Raw genomic sequence first — 20,369 nt, 5'->3', positions numbered from 1 at the left:
GGCGGGTCCTGGGGACCCCAGGCAGGGACAACCGGGAGAGAGGGGTCTGTGGGGTAAGAGTAGGGAGCAAGGGCAGCGCCAGCAGAGGGGAAGCTGCGCCGGGATGGGGAGAAACCCCGTGGCTCTTTGTGGGGATTACATTATAGAGAAGGGCAGCCAATGCCACGAGCTCAGGGAGAGCGGCCCTTTCTGGGCACTGGCACAGCCGGTGCAGATTCAGGGAAGGTTCAGAAGGAGAGAGAGCACCTGGATTAGGCTACGGTTGTGGGCTTGGATATGCGATCGTCCCGGTTCCCATCGATGTGGAACAGAAATGGTGGCCATGCGGACATTGTTTATTCCCAATCCTTCACGTAACCCTCCACTGTAGGGCAGTTTATATCCACATGCAGTAAAATGCATGGCATCCTTGGGAATGGATGTCTTCCCTTTTCGGGAACCTCGGTGCTTGAATTTTCCTTACTTGCCTTGTAATTCTGTTTTGTTTTGTCCTATTTGTTCTTTGGTGCTGTTGTGATATCTAGTTCTGAGACCAGGAAGAGAAAATCCTTGCTCTTTGAGCCTAATCTTTGGCAAAGTGCTGTGGATGGAGTGTAGGGGGGGAAGCCACGGAAGAATAGCATGGAAGGGAGGAAATGGGATGCCCCTCCTGCCAGTCCAAATTTGGCATATATGGCATTAGTCGTAGGGTACTCAAGAGCCCCACTGGGCCACGGGATGGGATGTCAGGAATCGGCTTCGCGCAAGAAATTATATGAGGAGGATTTTGCCAAGTTCACTTATCATGTCGTCTGTGCAGCTGGCACTAGATTTACCCTACAAAACCAGATGGCCAAAGTAGGGGAGACCTGGTCCCACGTGTCTATGGGACTCGGGAAAGCCCGAATAGACTCCGAGAGGCTGGAAGTTATTTGGGCTTTCCTTTCCTCACATTTCCTCAGTGTGGGCTCCTACATTGGCCCTGGAATATTTTGACATTCCTCGCTCATGTCATGGCTTAAATGGTCTTGTGCTCTCTTGGTCTCCAGCTTTCTCTATACCTGATTTCCCGCTGCTGCTCCCCGAAGATTCCATGAAACCGCTCCGCCTACAGTAAGACTGGACCTGGTCGGTCAGACAACCTTGGCTACAGGCTGGAGTGTGAGACCGGTCCGAGCTGCGTTCAGAGTCGCCTGACCAGAGCCAGCCCAACCGACTCCATTTTGGAAAGACCTGCATTCTCCTCTGTTATCTGGTAATTGTTACGTGTTCTGCGTTGTTTATGTATGGGTAACAACGACTTATAGCTAGAGGCCACACCATGCAGATATGGCCCAAGATTGCTCTTCACATGGACTAAACATCTCACCCCAATTCCCCGATAACTTCCCCGCCTGCCATATCCACGAAAACACATTTCTATGTAGTGTAGGGTCCATACAGAAGAATCCCCATGTTAAGTGTTCAGGCAGATCATCTTTTCCAAACATGACGGTGATATTGAGTTGCTGATTAGGTTGGTCAGGGGAATACTAACGCCCAGCAGCCACTTCCATGCCCACCCCCATTAAAGCCATGTGCACCTGATCTAACCCCTGCCCCTTGTAAACTGGCCGGGGAGCTAGGACAACCCAGACTGTGCTTGGCTTACCCGGGGACGCCCCGGCTGAGGCTTCGTAAAGGACTCCCCCACAGTACTAAAGAGGAAAAGGCGTTCGACAACCTGTGCACCTAAGATAGAGGTTGAGGCACGTATATATGAAAGTCAACTTCTTATCATCTTCCTTCAGCATTTAAAGACAATAAAATGCCTGAGTCTTCCTTGTGGTATTTCTGATCTCCTTTCTTTCATGACCTCAAAGATAAATTCAAACAGCATCACTGACAACATCACAGTTTCGAAAGAGAATCAAGCCCAGTGTCAAAAAAAATACAGTCACTTACTTTAATCCATCTTCTTCTGCCCTTCATTCGAATGAGAAACCTGTACCGGTTCAAGGATGCCCTGTCCTCAACTTCTTATTTAAAAGCAAGAGTCTCGAGGTACATTCACCAGACAAGCCCAGGATGACAAGAAGTATAATTTCTGATCGACAAACTGTCAGTTGGGAACGAATTCTCTTTGGGAAAACTTGATACTGTTGATTGACATTTTTATTGGATGAAAGTTCACTACAACCTCACAAAAACCAAGACTTGTTTCTCAAATAGTTTAATAGAACAGTTTGTGGTCAAATTCCAGGATTGGATAAATTTAGAAGACAGCTTCAAATCAATGTCTGCTTTCAGCACGGGGCCCACAGTTCCCATATAAGGTCAGGATTTCAACCCCAAATCCTTGTTTCTTGTATTTTCCCTTCATTTCCTCTGCATTTTTCACAGCCTGTATTGTCAAAGAATTCTCTGAGTCCTTGGTCCACTCTATGTTCGGTGCAGTGTGAGGAGGAGAAGGAGGAGGAGGGGATTTACAGTCTGTCTCTAGGAGTAGGTTAGAAATCCATTACAACCAACCCAAGTCATTACTGGTTGAAGTTAGGACAGAGGTAGGAGACGTTGTGCCATTTGTAATGATGTGGGTCTCAGCAGAAGCATGAGCATTATCTCACCTCTGAGAAGGATCTGTCTATGTGGGCTGTCTAGTGTGTTAGCCATTGACCATAGAAAACTGACAATGTATGCTGCAACTTTGTGCTAATACTTCCACTGGGGTGGTGAGGGATAGAGGATTTCTCAATTTGCTGCTCCTTGCATTAAATACGTCCTTCGTGGGAAGATTTCCCGGGACAGAGTTTCCTGATCAATTGTTCACATTTTGCTTCCCTAAAATATATAGGGAGGTTTAATTACTTACCTAGGCTGGATTTGATCTGTGGATCTTTTCCCCTGCTTCTAGAGGGAAGTATGGCAGATCTAGTGGTGGTGGTGATGGGGGTGGGGGATGGGGGGCAGGAGTTGCTATCTGGGGGTGGGTGTATATGTATCATAAAGAGAGAGAGAGAGACTTTTCTCAGTCATTATTCTCAGAGCAGGCTGTAACACTCTACTTGACTTTGAAACTGAAACAATTTCAGATGTGACAAATCAGCATATACATGAAGTCACTGATCGTTGGTCATAGCTAGAATTTCCTGGGAGCATCGTATAACCGTGCAACTCCATAGGCCTTTCTCTCCATTGAGAGAGTGAGATCCTACTCTCAGCAGATAATCAGCCTGATCCTAGCTCCTGATCATGAAAACACACTCTTGGTGCGGACCTGATACATCACAAGGGTCAGAAACAGTGTTTAGAGTAGCTCCTGAAACTGAAAACGTGAACCAGCTTCACCAAGAATCCCCATTCTCAAGTTATCCAAAGCAGTTTCGGTATATCAACGACCTATAGAAGGGATCCTGAAAAATGATACCAGTGTCACTGGAATTCATTTTCGTCCTTAAAGAAAGAGGTTTAACAAAACGTATTTACGTCATTTTGGGGATCCTCCATCCATTTTGACATAAGGAAAATAAAAAGGATGCTTTGTCACACTCACATGGTACTATGGTGCATGGTACTATGCAGTGGTAGGGGTTGGCCTCTATGATTTCCTGAAGCCCGGGATCCACTAATCCTTTCTGGAACTGTAAATTCAAGAAATAACCGAGATTCCTATCAACAATTCCTCCTGGAAGAGAAACCTTGTACATTCTAAATGCAGGAGATCCACTGATAGGAAAATGATATTCAGTTTCCCTATTCTTTTGACAACCCAATTGACTTAGAAGTATGTTATGAAACTCCAAGCTTTGAAACTCTCTGCCTGTAACAAATCCCTGCTAGGTGGGAAACTCCTTGAAAGAAGGTATTTTTTAAAATCTTATGATATTTGTTAAATTCATTTATGAATTTGTCTCTCCATCCAGAATGACTCTTACACCAAGTTGTACAGATATTCCTCTGGCACAATTAAACCAACCGCTTGAGAAGACAGTGGGAAACAAGTGAGAAAAGGTAAAACTTATTACTCTCTATAGGTACATATATATTATATCCATAATTGTCGTATTTCATAGTTCTTCAGTTTCAAAGGTATATTCCTAGTCGAAAATAAGGCAAAATACTGCATTCTTTCGCTCCAATGGGTGAACCTAAAGCCGGTGTCATCTTTGAAACTGTAATCCAATATGCATGATGGTTTCTCTTAACGGAAAATTACGTCTAAACTTCTGAGTTCATTACGCTAAATCCCTGTCTTGCAGGCTTCCACTCTGAAAGCTTTAGTCATTAGATTGTAATCTGCTCAAGGACAGGGGCCATGACTTGTATTGCTACTGTATTTTTCCAAGTGTCTAGTGCAGTGGTTTATTCGTTGTAATTGTTCAAAAAATCTAGTGGGTGGTGAAGATTTAGACAACTCCATCATTACACCCCAATAAGTATTCCTTTATTAGTTTTTTTTTTTGGTAGCAAGTGATCAATGATTGGTGATCCATGGAATCACACTTGTTCCCTTATTTCAGTTGATCCTTCTTATATGCTGAAAAACAGAAAAATCTGCAAACTTTTTCCCGTCTTTAGGGTTTTCAGATTTCCTATGGCATGCTATGGATAGCATAGTGGACAAAGCGCAGAACTGGGAGTCAGAAGGTCATGGGTTCTTATCCCAGCTCGACACCTATCTGCTGTGTGATCTTGGGCAAGTCACATCACTTCTCTGTGCCTCAGTAACCTTATCTGTAAAATGGGGATCGAAATTGTGAGCCCCACTTGGGATAGGGTTGTGTCTAACCCAATTTGTTTGTATGCATCCCAGAGCTTAGTAGAGTGCCTGGCATGTAGTAAGTGCTTAACAAATATTGTAACTATTATTATTATACCATCTGTTTTCTTCCTTTTCAGAAGTCACTGTTTCCCACTATTGTATTTCAAACTGGGACACCAGAATACCTCATCGGGTACCAGCCCCGGCTATTTTCCGTGGCATCGAAGAGCCTTCATTCCATCCTGTTTTCCACCTCCCGGGGGCAAAGACGAAAGCAAATGCCCCATGAGGACTCCGCAAAATCCCAGGAAGACTGACATGGGTTGTGGGGAGGGGGCTGCCGTATCAGATGCTGTGGCTACCGATGGGCATTCTACTCTTAGCTACGTGTAACCTGAAATCCTGCTCCTCTCGACGCAGTACTTTAATGAATTCTGTTTATGTTTGGTCCATTTGTTCTCATCTTGTATGCTTCTTTTGAGTTGTCTTTTATGGATTCTACTATGCCTATGGCAATGTCCAATTCCAACCTCTGTATCTCTTTCCAGCACTTAAGTTTATTAAGTGCTTAATGAACTTGTTGTGGGCAGGGAATGTGTATCTTGATTGTTACATTGTACTCTCCCAAGTGCCTAGTTCAGTGCCTTGCACACGGTAAGAGCTCAGTAAATATGATTAAATGAATGAGTAAATGAATACTATTACTACTACTATTATTGATGTTTTGTAAGCATTCTCTGTCTTATTACTCCAATAGCCGGGTGCTTTCTTTGACAGTAGGGCTTCATGCCCTGATGTTGTTAAAATGATGAGGCACTGATATAACTTCTAGGCTATCAACTATACCCAATTACAAACCCCAGTTTACATTTACAGAGTAATTCCAGCTTTAAGCTCCATCAGGCGCAGTCAGCCTCCTGCATAGAACCATCCATACGTTGAGTATAATGCTATCGAGATATCCGGGCTGGAGAGTGGAACCGCACACCCCTCTTTGGTTGGTCACGGCCAGTCATTATAGGCCCCAATCTACACTGTGATACATCGTTTGTCAGAGAACATGTGTACCTACTATGTTGTTTTGTACTCTTCCAAGCTCTTAGAATGGGGCCCTGCACATCTAAGTGTTGCATAAATGTGACTGATTGAGTGACAGTAATTGTAGTTGAAGCAGCATGGCATAGTGGAAGGAGCATGTGCTTGTGAGCCAGAATTCGTGGGTTCTAATCCCGGATCTGCCATTGATCAGCTGTGTGACTTTGGGCAAGGCACTTGAATTCTTTGTGCCTTTATTACCTCATCTGTAAAATGGGAATTAAGACTGTGAGCTCCAGGTGGGACAACCAACTACCTTGTATGTACTCCAGTGCTTTGAACAGTGCTTGGCACATGGTAAGTGCTTAACAAATGCCATCATTAGTAGTAGTAGTTGTGGAGATCAATCATCATGTGCTGGGCTCCATGGACAGGTCCTGTGCCTACCCTGTGATCAAGGGTCCCTGCCCTCCACCTTACCCCACGACCTCACTTTCATCACCTGACCTCATAGAACGCTGACAACCTCACCGTATAAAACCCTAGAAAATGGGCAACCCCCAGAGCTACCTCTCCTTTCTCTGTGAGGAATCTGAGAGGACAGCGACCATGGCAAATTCGCTGTTAAGATTTGTTCTAAAGGAATCTCCGAGTTTCTCCCTTGGCCACCTTGCAGGTAGGGTCTCTCTAGAGGCTTTTGGAATTTGTTTCTCTAGATAGCTGGTCCACACCTGGGTGGTTATAATTTCCTGTCAGAAGGTGACGCTCCCGTGGGTCCCTTATCCCCTGATGAAGGAGGAAATGTTCCTATCGCTGAGGAGTCTGAGGGCCGACTGGGGGAAGGGGGTCTGCTAACATTTCCACCTAGTCCTGGGCCCTCAACCACTGCTCAGCTCGAATCCATCCGGGGCGCTTTGGAGCTACGAACACACGCACACACATACACAGTCAGAACACCCTCGCTGATATGCTTCCAATCCAGTTGTAGCTAGGTTTGGGAATGGATGGGGAGAGTTCAGATGACTCAGTGCCAAGCTGACCTGGGGATGGACGTTTGTTTCTCTTTGCAGGGCTTCAAGCTCTCCATAGCAGGTGATACCAGCTGTGGCCCAGCGAGGAGTGGAGCGGGGCCTGCAGTGGCTCGGGGAGTTCTGCACCCAAATTGGATGGTAACGTTGCTTTCGGGACCCTCCACTGGCACAATCCACTCAGGTTAAGGCATTGCCACCCGCTCCTACCGTTCCCAAAGCCAGTTGAAAGTGGAGAAGGGGGACGAGGATGGGCCCCATCTATAAAAGGTTAAGAGGCCCACAAAGCAGCGGCAGGAGCCAACCAGGATGATAGTGTTATGCCGCAGGGCTTCTTTGATTGCCAGGGTATTCCGAGTCATCCACTGCTATAAGGCCTCAGAGGTGGTCTGGTGCCTCCAGGTCGTAGCAGTGCACATCTTAGCGCTAGTTCCAGCGCCTCCCACTCCTCCCGGCCCAAGAAGCGGCCCTACGACTTGGTGACCAGAGGGGAGACACGGGAAGATGGGCCGCCTAGAAAAATGGTCAAGAGGCCTGGAAGGCGACATCTGGAGCTGATGAGGATGACCAAGCTGGGGCACTGGGCCTCCTTCGTAACATGGTTAGTAAGGGGGTTCTGGTGTTACAGGTCCTCAGATTTGGTCGGGCGCCCCCAGCCTGTGGCCATGCGAGTGTGTGTGCCAGTGCCCGTGCCACTGGTCCCTCCCCGGTCCAGAAAGCGGCCCCATTCCTCGGTGGCTCCTGAGAAGAGGGAGGACGATAGGTCACCATCAAAAAATGGAGAAGCAGTGACATGGAGGGTCCTGCCACTGGTAAGGTGAGGGCAGCGGGAGAAGAGGCCCACGGCAGCGGCGGCTGCCTCATCTGCACCACCCAGAGCCACGCTACCCCGCACGGACACGACCGACCCTACCCAGATACATCTCGCTGGAATGAAACAGGACAGGAAAGAGAGCTTACCCCCGGGTCCAGCGACGATATTGCCCAGTGATTCCCCAAAGCAGACTGGTGGGGGGAGACCACGCTGGCCGGCCCAATACCACCACCGGCCCGGTGGCACCATCACCGTGCCACCCTCCCCTACACCTTCTCTGGGCAGCCGGCAACGTCCTCATACCACCCTCCTGACTCCTCCTCTGACCAGCCGACACCGTGATAGTGCCACCCTTCTTGATACCACTTCCAGGCTGCCAGCCCCATCTTCGTGACTCCTCCCTGCCACCTCCTTTGGGTCTCTGGCACCGTCATCATGTCATCCTTCTCGACACCAACTCCGGGCCACGGGACCATCACGGTGCCACCCTCACTGACACCGCCTCTGGGTCACTGGCATTATCCACCATGCCACTTTCTGTCGGTACCACTACCGGGCTGCTGACATTGTGATCCTGCCATCTTCTCCGATACCTCCTCTGGGCATCCAGTAGCGTCAGTCAATCAATCATTCAATCAATCGTATTTATTGAGCGCTTACCTGTGTGCAGAGCACTGTACTAAGCGCCTGGGAAGTTCAAGTTGGCAACATATAGAGACAGTCCCTACCCAACAGTGGGCTCACAGTCTAAAAGGGAGAGACAGAGAGCAAAACCAAACATACCAACAAAATAAAATAAATAGAATAGATATGTACAAGTAAAATAAATAAATAGAGTACTAAATATGTACAAACATATATACATATATACAGGTGCTGTGGGGAAGGGAAAGAGGTAAGATGGGGGTTGGAGAGGGGGACGAGGGGGAGAGAAAGGAAGGGGCTCAATCTGGGAAGGCTTTCTGGAGGAGGTGAGCTCTCAGTAGGGCCTTGAAGGGAGGAACAGAGCTAGCTTGGCGGATGGGCAGAGGGAGGGCATTCCAGGCCCGGGGGATGACGTGGGCCGGGGGTCGATGGTAGGACAGGCGAGAACGAGGCACGGTAAGGAGATTAGCGGCAGAGGAGCGGAGGGTGCTGGGCGGGCTGTAGAAGGAGAGAAGGGAGGTGAGGTAGGAGGGGGCGAGGTGATGGAGAGCCTTGAAGTCGAGGGTGAGGAGTTTCTGCCTGATGCGCAGATTGATTGGTAGCCACTGGAGATTTTTGAGGAGGGGAGTAACATGCCAGAGCGTTTCTGGACAAAGACAATCCGGGCAGCAGCATGAAGTATGGATTGAAGTGGGGAGATCCATCTGATCCATCTATTTCCCCTTCCGTCGTATGGCTGCACTAATTCATTCTGATGGACTTTCTGCATTCATGTTCAGATGACTCGTTGACCCAGGGTCCGGGAGTGACTTGGTCGTTTCTAACTTACCCCAACAGATGAGTCACTTGAACACTGTGTTTCCTCTTTCTTACATTTTCTTCGTTCTGCATGTTCTTCCGGGTCACGGTGAGTGAGTGTAGGGGAGTTATTTTGACTTTTTCAGTGCTCTCTAGGGGTAGGGGCTTTCTTTTTCTACTTTCTTCATCTAATATTGATCACGGTAAGGACTTTTCTGCCCTCTCCTCTCCTGAAGCTCACTCCTGCAATTAGCTCCCCCACACCACTCATTCCCTCGCATATCAGTACTGAGACCAGCTTCCCTCCGGGAAGCAGTACGGTGTAGCGGATCGAGCATAGGCCTGTGAAGCTTCACTTCTTTAGGCCTCAGTCCCTCATTGGTAAATGGGGGATTGAGACTGTGAGCCCCACGTGGGACAGGGCCTGTGTCCAACCCAATCTGCTCGTTCCACTTCAGCGCTTAATACCGTGGCTGGCACCTAGTAAGCTCTTCACAAATACCGTAATTATTATTTTGTGATCCATATTGCCCAGGCACCAGAATGAAGAATCAAAATATGGGTACTGCCAAATGGGTGACGGTCTCAAGCCAAGAACCTCAGATTAGATTCCCCTTTAGGGTCTTTTTGGTCCAGGTGCCTGGAGAGCAGTTAAAAACAAATATGCCGGCACTATGTTGAGCTGACCTCGCTCTATGACACATCTATTTTCCCCTTCCACTCTATGGCAGCACTAATTCATTCTGGTTGACTTTTTGCATTAATTTTCAGACGTCTCTCTGATTCGGGGCCTGGCGGTGACTTGGCCGTTTCTAACCCACTCCCACACATGAGTAAATTAAATACTGTGTTTCCTCTTTCTTACTTTTTCGTCTTTCTGCATCCCATATCGATCATGGTAAGGATTTTTTTGCCCTCTCCTCTCCTGAAGCTCACTCCTGCAATTAGCTTCCCCACACCTCTAATTCCCTCTCATATCTGTACCGAGAACAACTGTCCGTTAAGGAAGCAGCACGGTGTAGGCGATAGAACCTAGGCCTGAAAGTCAGAAGGACCCGGGTTTTAATATCATGTTGACTGTCGGTCTTCTGTTTGACCTTGGGTAAGTTACTTCCGTTCTGTGGTCCTCAAGGATCTTATCTATAAAACGGCGATGGAGATTGTGAACTCCGTGAGGGGCAGGGACTGTATCTAAACTCATTTGCTCGTTTACACCTCGGGGCTTAAAACCATCTTCCAGGCACCGCTCAGCCACTCCCAAGCAAGAGATGGCCAGACGGTTGTCCCGCCCCCTCCTTACTATATATAAGTCTCCATAAGGGTGGGCCTTGTTTCTGCCGCTTCCTCTTCAGTATCTTCCCAGTGGCTACCCTTTTTTCTGGGTTCCCGCGCACGGTGAATGAGGGTAGGGGGCTTATGTTGACTCTTTCACCACTCTATTGGGGTAGGGTCTTGGGCTCTGTCGGAGTTTGTGGTATTGAGCCTGACACGGGTCGTAGGCAGATGCTTGTAGGTGTAGTGCCTTTGTGGGGAGGGGGCTGTCTCGGGTTTGGGCCGTGAAAACAGTATGACCCACCTGGCTCACGTAAGGCATGGCTGCATTAGTTCCGGCTGAATTATTTTCAGTCTTTCTTTTCAGAGTCATCACTGACTGAGAGCCTTTGGAGACGTGGCTGTTCCTCAACAAGTTCTGCAGATGAGTAATTACACACAATTTTTTTTTCTGGTGCTTCCTGTCCCTTTTCATGTATCTAGTTCTCCTCATAAAAAAAATACAAGTGTACCAGGCTCTCAAAAAAACCCAACCAACCTTGAATGGCTACTTTAGAGAAGCAGAGTGGCTCAGTGGAAAGAGCCCGGGCTTTGGAGCCAGAGGTCATGGGTTCAAATCCTGGCTCCACCGATCGTCAGCTGTGTGACTTTGGGCAAGTCACTTAACTTCTCTGGGCCTCAGTTACCTCATCTGTAAAATGGGGACTAATATTGTGAGCCCCCCATGGGACAACCCGATCACCTTGTAACCTCCCCAGCGCTTAGAACAGTGCTTTGCACATACCGTAATAAATACCATCATTATTATTATTATTATTACTTTTCTTGCCGGAGATTGGTTATGAGGGGTCATTTGGGGGGTTTCTCTGTTCCTTTCTTCGCGGGGGGGGGGGGGGGTTAGGGGCTAGGGATCGTAAAAAGAAATCATACCAGCCTTCTCCACTTAAAGCCCCAAATCATCAATCATCACCATCAATGGTGTTTATTGAATGCTTACTGTGTACTAAGCCCTTCAGAGAGTACAGTATGCCAGAGAAGCAGCATAGAATAGTGGATAGAGCATAGGCCTGGGGTCATGGGTTCTAATCCCAACTGTGTCACCTGTCTGCTGTGTAACCTTGGACAGGTCACTTCACTTCTCTATGCCTCAGTTACCTTCTCTGTAAAATGGGGGTCGAGACTGTAAGTCCCACGTGAGACAGTGACTGCGTCCAACCCAATTTGCTTGTATCCACTCCAACTGTATGATGGCCAATCACACAGTTGTGACAGAATTCCTCTTGTTGGGTTTCGCGGAGGTCTGAGAGCTGCAGCTGGTCCATGCAGCGCTGTTCCTCGTGTTCTACCTGGTGGCTCTGCCGGGGAATCTCCTCATCGTCACAGGCACCGCCTTTGACCGGCGCCTCCACATCTCCATGTACTTCTTCCTCAGGAACCTGTCGGTCTTCGACATCTGCTACATCTCTGTCACTGTTCAAAAATCGATCCTTACCTCCCTGATCATCAACAGATCCATCTATTTCAAAAGATGTATGGTCTAGGTCTTTCTGATGGTTCTGTTTGGTGGTTCAGAGCTGTACTTCCTCACGGCGATGTCATACGACCGCTATGCTGCCATCTGCCCCCCTCTGCGTTATGATGTAGTCTTGAATAGAGAGGCCTGTGAAAGAGGGCTGCCGTCTTCTGGATCAGAGCGGGGCTGTTCGGGGCGATGTACACAGCCGGGATGTTCACATTTAGCTTCTGTGAATCCAACGTGATTCAGTAGTTCTTGTGCGATGTCCGCTCCTTACTGAAGATCTCCTGTTTAGAAACGCACATTGTCGTTGATGTCAGCGTGGCTGTGGATATCGGCTTTGGTTTCTTCTCTTTCGTCTCCATCATCAACTCCTACGTCCCTCCTCCTAGAGGGAAAGACTATAACCTTAATTTTTTATGGTACTTAGGTGTTTACTATGTTTCAAGTATAGTACAAAGTGATGGGATAAGAGAAGATGCATGGTCTAATGGGTAGCACAGGCCTGGGTACCGAAAGGAGCTGATCTGCCACTTCCTGCGTATAAGGTTTATTTTTCTCAGTCTCCTTTGTGGGCTCCTCCTCCCCCTCCCATACCGTTACTGTAGGGGTTCCTCAAGGGTCGGTTCTCGGTCCCCTTCTGTTCTCTATCTGCACTCACTCCCTTGGCGAATTCATTCGTTCCCACGACTTCAACTATCATATCTACGCTGATGACACCCAAATCTACATCGTTGCCCCTGCTCCCTCTCCCTCCCTCCAGGCTCGTATCTCCTCGTGCCTTCAGGAGACCTCCATCTGGATGTCTGCCCACCATCTAAAACTCAATATGTTCAAAACTGAACTCCTTATCTTCCCTCCTAAACTTTGCCCTCTCCGTGGCTTTCCCATAACTGTAGACAGCACTACCATCCTTCCCGTCTCACAAGATCGGAACACTGGTGTCATCCTCGACTCGTATTTATTGAGCGCTTACTGTGTGAAGAGCACTGTACTAAGCGCTTGGGAAGTACAGGTTGGTAACATATAGAGAAGGTCCCTACCCAACAGCGGGATCACAGTCTAAAAGGAGGAGACAGACAACAAAACAAAACATATTAACAAAATAAAATAAATAGAATAAATATGTACAAGTAAAATAAATAGATAGAGTAATAAATATGTACAAACATATATACATATATACAGGTGCTGTGGGGAGAGGAAGGAGGTAAGGCGGGGGGATGGGGAGGGGGAGGAGAGAGAGAGGAAGGAGAGGGCTCAGTCTGGGAAGGCCTCCTGGAGGAGGTGAGCTTCACTCTGCTGCCCTGATTACCTTTATAAACACTCTGGGCATGTAACCCCCTTCCTCAAACATCTCCAGTGGCTCCAGTGGCTGCCTGTCAACCTACGAATCAAGCAAAAACTTCTCACTCTCGGCTTCAAGGCTGTCCATCACCTTGCCCCCTGATACCTTACCTCTCTTCTCTCCTTCTACAGCCTGCACCCTCCGCTCCTCTGCTGCGAACCTCCTCAATGTAGCTCGTTCTCGCCTGTCCCCCCGTCGGCCCCCAGCCCACGTCCTTCCCCTGGACTGGAATGTCCTCCCTCCACACATCAGCCAAGCTAGCTCTCTACCTCCCTTCAAAGCCCTACTGAGAGCTCACCTCCTTCAGGAGGCCTTCCTAGATTGAGATCCCTTTTTCCCCTCCTCCTTCCCATCCTCCCGCCCTACCTCTTTCCCCTCCCTATAGCACTTGTATATATATTTGTACAGATTTATTACTCTACTAATTTTACTAGTACATATTTACTATCCTATTCATTTTGGTAATGATGTGCACATAGCTTTAATTCTACTTGTTCTGACGATTTTGACACCTATCTCCATGTTGTGTTGTCTTTCTCCCCCTTCTAGACTATGAGCCAGTTTTTGGGTAGGGACTGTCTCTATATGTTGCCGATGGGTAGGGACCGTCTCTAGACGTTGCCGACTTGTACTTCCCAAGCGCTTAGAACAGCGCTCTGCACACAGTAAGCATTCAATAAATACGATTGAATGAATGACTGCATCTACCCCAGTGCTTAGAACAGTGCTTGGCATATAGTAAGCGCTTAACGAGTACATTTGTTTTTTAAAAAAGAAGCTAAGTGACTTCTCTTCTGAGAGTGGTGGTCTGCCAGACATGAGGGAAAGGGCATTCCAGGTAGATATTATAGTGTGAATAGATAAAAAAGAGGAGTTGCAATATCTCACTCCTCACAAACATTTAAGAACAGGAAAAGTTCTGGGAAGAATAAATAGGTTTGAGTGCTTTTTTTCATTCCAGGCCAGAGGCAGGAGAAAGAGAAATCTGAGAGGTACGAGGTAAACTAACAATTTCACTTGTTTATGTTTTTCTAGGAGTGATAATCAATTGCTTTCTTGGTACCCTCAGGCAGTCCTCAGACCACATGGCCAACGACACGGCAGTGAGGGACTTCCTCCGGATGGGATACTCGGAGGCCCGGAATCAATCAATCAATCAATCAATCGTATTTATTGAGCGCTTACTATGTGCAGAGTACTGTACTAAGCGCTTGGGAAGTACAAATTGGCATCACATAGAGACAGTCCCTACCCAACAGTGGGCTCACAGTCTAAAAGGGGGAGACAGAGAACAGAACCAAACATACCAACAAAATAAAATAAGTAGGATAGAAATGTACAAGTAAAATAAATAAATAAATAAATAAATAAATAGAGTAATAAATATGTACAAACATATATACATATATACAGGTGCTGTGGGGAAGGGAAGGAGGTAAGATGGGGGGATGGAGAGGGGGACGAGGGGGAGAGGAAAGAAGGGGCTCAGTCTGGGAAGGCCTCCTGGAGGAGGTGAGCTCTCAGCAGGGCCTTGAAGAGAGGAAGAGAGCTAGCTTGGCGGATGGGCAGAGGGAGGGCATTCCAGGCCCGGGGGATGATGTGGGCCGGGGGTCGATGGCGGGACAGGCGAGAGCGAGGTACAGTGAGGAGATTAGCGGTGGAGGAGCGGAGGGTGCGGGCTGGGCAGTAGAAGGAGAGAAGGGAGGTGAGGTAGGAGGGGGCGAGGTGATGGACAGCCTTGAAGCCCAGGGTGAGGAGTTTCTGCCTGATGCGCAGATTGATCGGTAGCCATTGGAGGTTTTTGAGGAGGAGAGTAATATGCCCAGAGCGTTTCTGGACAAAGATAATCCGGGCAGCAGCATGAAGTATGGATTGAAGTGGAGAGAGACACGAGGATGGGAGATCAGAGAGAAGGCTGGTGCAGTAGTCCAGACGGGATAGGATGAGAGCTTGAATGAGCAGGGTAGCGGTTTGGATGGAGAGGAAAGGGCGGATCTTGGCAATGTTGCGGAGCTGAGACCGGCAGGTTTTGGTGACGGCTTGGATGTGAGGGGTGAATGAGAGAGCGGAGTCGAGGATGACACCAAGGTTGCGGGCTTGTGAGACGGGAAAGATGGTAGTGCCGTCAACAGAGATGGGAAAGTCAGGGAGAGGGCAAGGTTTGGGAGGGAAGACAAGGAGCTCAGTCAGCCCGGAAGCTGCAGCTGGTCCATGCTGTGCTGTTCCTCCTGGTCTACCTGGCGGCCCTGTTGGGGAATCAACTCATAGACGCCGGCCCCTCCACAGCTCCATGTACTTCTTCTTCAGGAACCTCTTAATCCTCTACATTTGCTGCATCTCCTACATCTCCGTCACCACCCCCAAATCCATCCACAACTTTCTGATCAGCAACAGATCCATCTATTTCAGAAGTTGTGTGGCCCAGATCTTTTTGGTGGTTCTGTTTGCTGCCTCAGAGCTGTCTGTCCTCCTGACGATGTACTACATCTGCTACGCCGCCAACTGTAGCCCCCTGTGCCACTACATCATCCTGGACTGGGGGACCGTCGGAAAGATGGCCGCCATCTACTGGCTCGAAGAAGGGCTTTTCGGGACGATGTACTCAGCCGGATGTTCACCTTAGCATACTGTGAGTCCAACGTGATCCAGCAGTTCTACTGCGACGTCACCTACTTACTGAAAATCTCCTGTTCAGAAATGCACGTTGTCGCATACAATGTGGCTATGGGTATCGGCTTTGGTTTCGTCTCCTTCATCTCCATCGTCGTCTCCTACGTCCGCATCTTCTCGGCCGTGCTGAGGTTCATCTCAACCAAGATTCGGGCCAAAGCCTTCTCCACCTGCCTGCCCCACCTCGTCGTCGTCACCGTTGTTCTCTCGACAGGAGCCTTTGCTTACTTCAAGCCCGTATCAGACTCTCCCTCGACCCTGGACCTGCTGATATCCGCGTTTTTCTCTGGCGAGCCCCCCGCCCTGAACCCACTGTTCTACAGTGTAAGGAACAGGAACATGCAGGCTGCCTTGGGGAGGCTGCTGGGTGTGAGAGGATGGTCCTGAGAAACAGGGACATGAAGGTCTCTCTGTAGATGGGTTTGAACTAAGACCCATTTCTCAAGAGTCAACATATCCTTTCCAAATTACCTTGCCCTTGTTTTCCTAAGAAAACATAGCCCTCTCACGCTGCTCTTATAATGCTACTCACTGTACCTGACCCCTCGTCTACATTCTGTCTCTGGTCTGGAATATCTTCCCTCTTCGCGTCCAACAGACAATTACTCTCCCCACCTTCAAAGCCATATTGAAGCGCATCTCCTCGAAGAGGCCTTCCCTGATTATGCCCTCTTCTCCCATTCCCTTCTGCGTCACCCTTGCAGTTGGATGTTCACCCTTCATTCACTTCACCCTCTGCCCCACACCACCTGTGTCCATATCTGTCCTTTATTTATTGATATTAATGTATGTTTTTCTCTTTACACTGTAAGCTCGCTGTGGACAGGGAACATGTCACCAACTCTGTTATATTGTAGTCTCCAAAATGCTTAGTACATTGCCGTGCATATAGTAAGTGCTTAATAAATATGATTGATTGATACCATTCCCAAAATGGCCACTCCTTGTCGCATCCTAAAATGGGTCCTGTACCAGATCTTTCTGAAATGGCTTCTGGTCCTTCTCGCCACTAGAGTCTGCAATAAAGTTCTGGGAGGTCATACAGTGCCCATCCCCTGCCCTACTGCTGTTCATAAGAACAAGGCCCATGAGCAGTGTGGCCCACTTAGATTTCATTCCTCCAACAATTCTCTGCTTCTCTCCTCTACCCTCCTCCCATTTTAAGAAATGATATTTGTCAAGTGATTACTATGTGCCAAGCTCTTTATTAAGCGCTGGTGTAAATACAAAATAATCAGATCCCACTTGGGACACACAGTAAAAGGGTGAACATGTATTGAATTCCCATTTTTAAGAGGAGAGAACTGAGAAACAGGGAAGTGAAGTGACTTGCCCACAGCAGACCAGCGGTGGAGCTGGAATTACAACCCAGCTGCGGACTCTTTCCATTAAGCCATGTTGCTTCAGCTGAGATATTCAGATAGTCCTAATACCTGGCAGGAAATGAGGTTCATAACTCGAGGGTTTTTATTAGTTCTGGAAATGGAATGATGATTAGCCCATTGACGTTGTTCTAGGAAGGAACCCCAGAGACCACGTTGGACTGGACAGTTATTTAGATTGTGAGGGACAGGACTACAGGCATCCACGATCCCGGCCTTCCGAGATTACCGGATGGTCTGCTGTCCCAGCAGAGCCCCGGGCCCATCCTCCCACGGGGAATTACCCAAGAAATACTCCCAGCATAGGACAGGCCTAGTGACTGCGGAGAGGAGCGGGGAAAAGGTGATGGGCAGGGAAGGGAGATTACAATGTAAACCCAAGATATAACAGGAATTTTCCTGTTCTTTCTTAATTATAATAATTGTGGTATTTGTTTAGTGCTTACCATGTGCCAAGCACCATACTCGGTGCTGGAGTATATATGATATAATCAGATTGGACACTGTCTTTGTCCCACATGGGGCTCATCGTTTTAAATCCCATTTTACAGATGAGGAAGCAGAGGAACAGAAAAGTTAAGTGACTTCCCCTAGGTCACCCAACAGGTACGTGTCAGAGCTGCGATTAAGACCAAGGTCCCTAGACTTCCAGGACGACCCTTGTTCCACTAGGTGGTGCTGCTTCTCCAATTATGTAGAATTATGTGACCACAATCCTTGCAGATGTTTGCAAGTGGAATGGACTTCTAGGAGTCAGGAATGGTTTCAGTGCTGTCCTGAGCCAAGGAAGGTTGATTGGAGGAGATGTACAACCTGATAAGCTTCTATCTACTCTAGTGCTCAGTACAGTGTCTGGCACATAGTGAGCATGAAAAAGTATCATAAAAAACCCCGAGATTCCCTCCACCCCAAATATTTTCTCCTCTCCTCTTCACTTTTCTCTGCAATATTATTCTCATCCCTATCTTTCCTAAATGTCCTTAGGAAGGCAACATCAATTCCCGGAAAATGACCAATGTCACCGTGAAGACAGAATTCCTCCTGCTGGGATTCTCAGAGGTACGGGAGCTGTAGCTGGTCAGGCCGCACTGTTCCCCCTGCTCTACATGGCGACCCTGTTGGGGAATCTTCTCATTATTGCCATCACCGCCCTTGACTGGTGCCTCCACACCCCCATGTACGTCTTCCTTAGGCAACTGTCTGTCATCGACCTCTGCCTCATGTCAGTCACCGCCCTTAGTCCATCCACAACTCCTTGACTGACTGCAGATCCATTTCCTTCCTGGGCCGTGCTATCCATGTCTTCTCGGTGGTTCTGTTTGGTGGTTCAGAGATGTTCATTCTCACCGCGATGTCCTACAACGGCTACGTTGCGATACGATGTCACCTTCGCTATGAGGTCGTCATGAACCAAGGGGCCTGTGGGAAGATGGCGGCCGCTTCCTGGCTCAACGGGTATCTGTTTGAAGTCTTGTTTTCAGCTTCGACCTTCTCCCTGTTCTTCTGCGGGTCCCACGTCGAACCCCAGTTCTGCGACATCCCCTCCCTGCTGAAGATCAACTGATCCAAGAACCGCGTCGCCTTCAATGTGAGTGTTGCTATTGGTTCCTGTTTGGGTTTTTTGTGCTTGGTCTCCATCATATCATCGTATGCCTCCATCTTCTCCACTGTGCTGAGGATCCCATCAGCTGATAGTCGATCAAAAGCCTTCGACATCTGCCTTCCTCACTTTCTGGTGGTCACCATATTTCTCATGACGTCTGCCTTCGATCACCTCAAGCCACCATCAGATGCCTCCCCGACCCTGGACCTTCTGGTGTCTTTGTTCTACACCGTGGTGCTCCCCACCCTCAACCCCCTCATCTACAGCCTGAGGAACCGGGACATGATGACCGCCCTGGGGAGGATCCTTGGAGGGAATTACTTTCATTTGGGGGAGGAAATCATCATCCTCTGACTTGAATGATCCCAGTATTGGTCAGGGACCTGATCCTTGTACCCAAGCGGAAGTTACCCAAATTTTCCCAAAGGAATCAATTCATCCATCAATTAATCATATTCACTGAGTGCTTCCTATGTGCAGAGCACTGTACTAAGTGCTTGGGAGAGAACAGTATAACAGAGGTGATAGACACCTTCGTTGCCTACCATTTACTGTACAGGAGCACTTATTGTGAATCATCTATGCCTGAGCACTATAGTAGATGCTTTGAAGAGAACAATGGAAGTCTTAGGCATGATCATTCAGTCAATCAATGGTATCTGGTAGATTCTGACTACGTTCAGAGCACTTTTCTAAGCACTTGGGAAAATACAAAGAGTTAGAAGACACAAGCCCTGCCTTCAACAAACTTACAATTTAACAGGGGAAAAAGCCACAAGACTAAACTGCACACAAGAGGAAGAAAGAAAAGGGGATATTTTACTCTGTGAATAATAAGGTATACACAGTATCTACACAAATGTTAAGAGGGTTTGTGAGTACTCAAGTTCATAGGTGGCACAAGATCTGAACAGGAAATACATTCATTCATTCAATCATATTTATTGAGCGCTTACTGTGTGCAGAGTACCGTAGTAAGTGGCTGGAAAGTACAATTCAGCAATAGAGACAATCCCTGTCCACAATGGGCTCATAGTCTAGAAGAGGGAAGACCGACATACAACCTAGTAAACAGGCATTAATAGAAATAAGTAGAATTATAGATATATACAGGACAAAACAAGTGAGCAGGTATTAATATAAATAAATATAATTATAGGTATGTACATATATGCATAAGTGCTGTTGGGCCGGGGAGAAAAGCAAAGGGAGAAAGATGGGATGATGCAGAGAGGAGGGGAAGCTGGGGAAAAGGGGGGCTTAGTATGGGCGGAAAATGGGGGCTTGTAATAATAATTGTGGTATTTGTTAACTCCTTACTATGTGCTAAGCATTGTAATAAGCACTGGGATGGATGAAAGATAAACAGATCCCACATATGGCTCACAGTAGGAGCGAGAGCAGGAATCAAATACCCATTTTTCAGAGGGAACTGGTGCACTGAGAAGTTAAGTGACTTGTCCAAGGTCACACAGCAGACACATGGTAGAGCCGGGATTAGAAACTGTGAGCAAGACACCAGCAGAGGAAAATAGGAA

This window comes from Tachyglossus aculeatus (genome assembly GCF_015852505.1).
Source record: "Tachyglossus aculeatus isolate mTacAcu1 chromosome 12 unlocalized genomic scaffold, mTacAcu1.pri SUPER_6_unloc_3, whole genome shotgun sequence".
In the NCBI taxonomy this organism is placed as follows: domain Eukaryota; kingdom Metazoa; phylum Chordata; class Mammalia; order Monotremata; family Tachyglossidae; genus Tachyglossus; species Tachyglossus aculeatus.
Note: the sequence above shows the minus strand (reverse complement) of the source record.